This window comes from Littorina saxatilis, linkage group LG9 (genome assembly GCF_037325665.1).
Source record: "Littorina saxatilis isolate snail1 linkage group LG9, US_GU_Lsax_2.0, whole genome shotgun sequence".
NCBI classification, from domain to species: domain Eukaryota; kingdom Metazoa; phylum Mollusca; class Gastropoda; order Littorinimorpha; family Littorinidae; genus Littorina; species Littorina saxatilis.
This window is the reverse complement of record NC_090253.1, coordinates 43886699-43892698: the sequence shown is the minus strand read 5'-3', so window position 1 is coordinate 43892698 and position 6000 is coordinate 43886699.

The window sequence follows — 6000 nt, the reverse complement described above, 5'->3', positions numbered from 1 at the left end:
GTATTATTTAAAATAGATCTTTACATCTTGATGTGAAAGGCGCAGTACCCCCCTCCCCCCAGGATGTTAAATTCTAGGTTGTGTCCATGTAAAATCCTGATCCTAGTCAAGATCCGAGTTGGTTTTTCATGCAACAGTGCCTCTTTATGCCACTCAATTAGACATACTTTGCAATCCATAATTGCACGAAACTAAGTACAGGAAATAATTGTTGTCGTGTTTTTAATATTACATAATGAAATAAAAAATGTCACAACTGGTTTCGTGTTAGGCTTTCTCTCTCTGTCTGAATCTCATAATTACTTCCTTCTGAGGCCTGAAATGTGTTGCAGGCATTGTTCAGCTTACATTTATTGTTACAATTTTTGTGGATATGTTATCAAGTGTGTCTGTGTTTCTATCATTCGTTATCAGTGTGGTTAAAAAAAAAAAATAGCACACGTCAAAGTAATTTACCCTTCATCATTATCAAAACATGCAGATACAGGTAATAAATATTTGTGATACTTTAAACAAATACAATGTTTGTTTGTTGCGTCTTTTCTTTTTTTCAGAGCAAACACACATCGTATTTGTTCAAACGTGCATATTCTGCACTTTCTAATACCCTGCATGGATCTCCAAATCAAGAATAATGAAAAGTCGTCTAATAGCCCTGCAGCACTCACACGAACATGATAGAAGCTTGCATGCATGCACCCAGGCTCGCTGTCTTCGGCTAAAAGAGCTTACCGTTGGATCTTCGCTCAGACAAATGTAGCTGTCTTGTCCACTTGCTCCTGTCGCATAGATCTGCAATGTGCAACATCATCTTTGATTAATAAGTCTGAGGCACAGACAAACACACACGCGCGCACATTTGCGAGAGAATGCACGTCAGTCTATTCAATCAAACAGTATAAAAACATACCACAGACGTGGTGGTGGAAACTGGACATTCGCCGTATAACAAACTCAAGAGATTCATTTGTGTGTGTATGTTTAATCAAAAGTTCATCTTGGGCACATTCAGTCTGTATTGTAACAGGACCCATCCCGTAAAAACTTCGAACAGATCTATTAAATTCTGAAATCCTTGACAAGTTTTTTTTCCAATCATCTGTATCTGACCGAAGTAAAAAAAATAAAAAATAAGCCAGTACACGCATCTACCCCCTCACACGACAATACATATGTGGCGAAAAAAGGAATCGAGAGGGGGGGAACAAGGAATAAATTAGATCCAGAAATAATTCCACTTCATCATTCCAAAATTCAAGTGTGAAGTGATCGGATACTGTGGTAAAGATACGTGCTTAGTATCACAACTGAAAATACAAGCCCTAGGGTTTTAAATCAAGGAAACAATTAAAGTTAAGGAAAGATCAACAGAAATGTCGAGAACATGTAAAATATTGTACTTACAATCCGTTTCAGCATGCTCTTCGAATAATAATCTCCCAGTCAGCCTCGTGCTTACGACTTCGACAGGATATTGCCTCTCACGCTGAGCCAGTACATTTGGAGTGAATTCAAAGGCCAGAGATGCAGTACAAGCACATTAGTTAGATCCAATTCATTTACATTGCTACATTTCTGTTGGTAACATCACACATGTGGCAAGCAGTGCTTGTTGCCGACTCTGCTGGGACAGGCAGCAGACGATTTTATTTAGGAACCAAATTCTGATTGGTTAAAACATAAAACCGGAACTCAAAGTACCACTTGTTCTTTGGAAGTATCAAATCAAGAACAGATAATCAGGTAAATCTGAAATGGGTTCAACACTTTTAAAAAATCGTAGTAAATCAGAAAACACAGTAAACGTTGGAAAAATCGTCCAGTATCGCTTCTACAGGTCTATACTTGGACAAAACATAAAGCAATTCAGTAAAGCTGACACTTCAAAATGTCTGTTTAGTTACACTTTAAGGGGTTACTTGTGTGTTCAAATCGCGTGAAAGAAACATTACACATTTTGTGCACAGGTTCCTCTAAGCAATATGGACACATCTGATACAGAAAGAAATGCATTTCTCTACCAAGAATGAAGTTTGTCTGTCTGTGTGTTTGTGTGCGTGTTTTTTTGGTTGCGTAAGTGTTTCTCTATAAGCATCTCTACGTCTTTGTTCGCGTACATAAGTGCGTGCGTGCATGTGTGGGTGTTTCTGTGTCGGTTTGTCTCACTGTGTGCATGTCTATCATTTTTTCGGTATGCTTGTGTATGTGTGTGTGTGTGTGTGTGTGTGTGTGTGTGTGTGTGTGTGTGTGTGTGTGTGTGTGCGCGTGCGTGCGTGCGTGCGTGCGTGCGTGCGTGCGTGCGTGCGCGCGCGTGTGTGTGTATGCGTGCGTGCGTGTGTGTAGGCATGTGTGTGTGTGTGTGTGTGTGTGTAAGTGTGTGTGTGTGTGTGTGATTGCAATTATTCCTCCTTTTTACATTTAGTCAAGTTTTGACTAAATGTTTTAACGTAGAGGGGGGAATCGAGACGAGGGTCGTGGTGTATGTGCGTGTGTGTGTGTGTAGAGCGATTCAGACTAAACTACTTTACCGATCTTTATGAAATTTGACATGAGAGTTCCTGGAAATGATATCCCCAGACGTTTTTTTCATTTTTTGGATAAATGTATTTGATGACGTCATATCCGGCTTTTCGTGAAAGTTAAGGCGGCACTGTTACGCTCTTATTTTTCAATTACATTGGTTGAAATTTTGGTCAAGTAATCTTCGACAAAGCCCAGACTTCGGTATTGCATTTCAGCTTGGTGGCTTAAAAATTAATTAATGACTTTGGTCATTAAAAATCTGAAAATTGTAAAAAAAAAAAATGTTTTTATAAAACGATCCAAATTTACGTTTATCGTATTCTCCATCATTTTCTGATTCCAAAAACATATAAATATGTTATATTTGGATTAAAAACAAGCTCTGAAAATTAAAAATATAAAAATTATTATCAAAATTAAATTTTCGTAATCAATTTAAAAACACTTTCATCTTATTCCTTGTTGGTTCTTGATTCCAAAAACATATAGATATGATATGTTTGGATTAAAAACACGCTCAGAAAGTTAAAACGAAGAGAGGTACAGAAAAGCGTGCTATCCTTCTCAGCGCAACTACTACCCCGCTCTTCTTGTCAATTTCACAAAAATAAACAGATAATGACGTCATTTTAAGTGGCACAAACGTGTACATGAATGCCTTCCCTTTCGAATGATTTACAGTTATAGAATTTCTGTCAAGCGGTTTAAGTTTTATGTCCGTTTTATGAACCCAACCCTCAAAACAAGAATAGTAACGCCAAAGAAGGAAAACATACACACAAACCAACGTTTTTCTCACCGGTGGTTTGGAATATTGCCCCACAACTTTAGATTTAGTGTTGTGGTGTTAAAATCTATCAGAAAAATGTGTTTGCTAACGTGACGCCAAAAAGTAACCAAAACGGTCCTTAGCCGACTGACTAATTAGCCTGTGAAACGATTCTGCTTTTTCTTCAGCGTTCCAGAAATGCTGGTGACGTGTGAGCTCGTTTGCCCATTTGGGTTCCACACACTATACTCTGAGAGCATAGTCAGCTTCACTCCGCTCCGAGTTGTTTTTATATTTAGTCAAGTTTTGACTAAATATTTTAACATCGAGGGGGAATCGAAACGAGGGTCGTGGTGTATGTGCGTGTGTGTGTGTGTCTGTGTGTCTGTGTGTGTGTGTGTGTGTGTGTAGAGCGATTCAGACTAAACTACTGGACCGATCTTTATGAAATTTGACATGAGAGTTCCTGGGTATGAAATCCCCGAACGTTTTTTTCATTTTTTTGATAAATGTCTTTGATGACGTCATATCCGGCTTTTCGTGAAAGTTGAGGCGGCACTGTCACGCCCTCATTTTTCAACCAAATTGGTTGAAATTTTGGTCAAGTAATCTTCGACGAAGCCCGGACTTCGGTATTGCATTTCAGCTTGGTGGCTTAAAAATTAATTAATGACTTTGGTCATTAAAAATCTGAAAATTGTAAAAAAAAATAAAAATTTATAAAACGCTCCAAATTTACGTTTATCTTATTCTCCATCATTTGCTGATTCCAAAAACATATAAATATGTTATATTTGGATTAAAAACAAGCTCTGAAAATTAAATATATAAAAATTATTATCAAAATTAAATTGTCCAAATCAATTTAAAAACACTTTCATCTTATTCCTTGTCGGTTCCTGATTCCAAAAACATATAGATATGATATGTTTGGATTAAAAACACGCTCAGAAAGTTAAAACAAAGAGAGGTACAGAAAAGCGTGCTATCCTTCTTAGCGCAACTACTACCCCGCTCTTCTTGTCAATTTCACTGCCTTTGCCATGAGCGGTGGACTGACGATGCTACGAGTATACGGTCTTGCTGAAAAATGGCATTGCGTTCAGTTTCATTCTGTGAGTTCGACAGCTACTTGACTAAATATTGTATTTTCGCCTTACGCGACTTGTTTACCGTATAACCAGGTTCGTTGGGCTAAGTCTGCTGTAATGCAACGTAATCCCACGAAAAAAACCGTGAGGGGCGTACTGACCTAAATCACAGAAGCAGGCGAAGGAGCACAGTTGCTGGCTCTTTCTCATTGCAATATTTTGTACAGCTCTTGTTGAGCCTTTGTTACAAAGGTGTAAAAATAGTTTCTAGTTGATTCCAACTCTGTTCACAAAAGTACAGAGATATCAGTCGAATGAAAAATGACAAAATGCGGCAATGCAGTCATACCGTTGAGTTCATACATTTTCCACCGCAGTCTCTTGATAGCTCAGGATGCCAAAAGTGGACGAAGATTTGAGAAACTCATCTGATGTTTGAGAGGTCGACATGTAAAGAGATCGAGTGAACTGACTGACTGGTTTTTTTTTTTAATACACCGCTGTGTTTGCTATATGACTTTGATCAGGACAAAAGATCTGACTAAAATTATGATATTTTAGTGTTTGCAAGATACTGATTTTTCTTCAGACACACGCGCTGCTGCTCGTAACAATGGAATCATCATTGTCATATGCGATATGAGCATTTGTTGTTCTGAAAGTATGACACAAAGGGATTGTTGTGGTTACTTTCCATGTTCCATTCTGGCGAGGCACTTGAACACACGAACTCGCCTGTGTTACAGAGAAAGAGACGTAGAGGGTATAAACATTTTCGCACAGAAACAAATCCTTCGATCATTCTCATAACAAGTGATCAAATACTGCTTTTTCTCACGAGGAACAGATTTTGCATAGGTACAGTACCTAGTAAACGCCCGCCACCTACTTTTGAACGACATTGGTGCAAAAGGGGGGTGGGCGTACACAAGGTAGCTGCTGACCCACTCCGCCTTCACATCCCTCGCTCGAAACTCGCATCTGCTGGTAAGCGTGCATTTCCCTCCGCGGGCCCCTCCGTCTGGAACTCCCTGCCGCTTGAGCTTCGCCAGAGCCCCTCTCTTGACGCGTTCAAGAGTAGGTTGAAGACTCAGTTCTTCCCGTAGCTGGCTGCGACTTTCATGTTCGACGTGATGTGTTGTGCCCCAAAAGACATTCTTGTGCTGTGCTCTGTGAGAGGTGTTTTCTTTGTGCTTAATATTATTGTGTTTGGACCTAGCTATCGATGTGTACACTGTTGTTAAATAGTTGTTTGTTGTATGTTTATCAGGGTTTGTTAGTGTGTGATAGGGTTCGTGTCCGTCTGTAGATGTTCGTTTCTTTGTTAGTGTAAAGCCGAGCGGTCTTAGCTTCACATTAACTCTAACTGTCTGTGTCTGTGTCTTAGATGTTATACGTGTTTGAAGGTCATTTGTCAGGATGGCAATCTCACGACAGGACAAACAGACACACAGAATAGATACCCAAGAAGAGGCGGGTGAAGTTCAAAATTGTATTGAATCAAAACAAATCATATAAACAACTCAATACAAGGCGTAGGTTCTTTTCAGAAAGTATATATGTACATTGGTTCACTCTATTCCTGTAATTTTCCTACGACTCGAAAAATATTCTAAG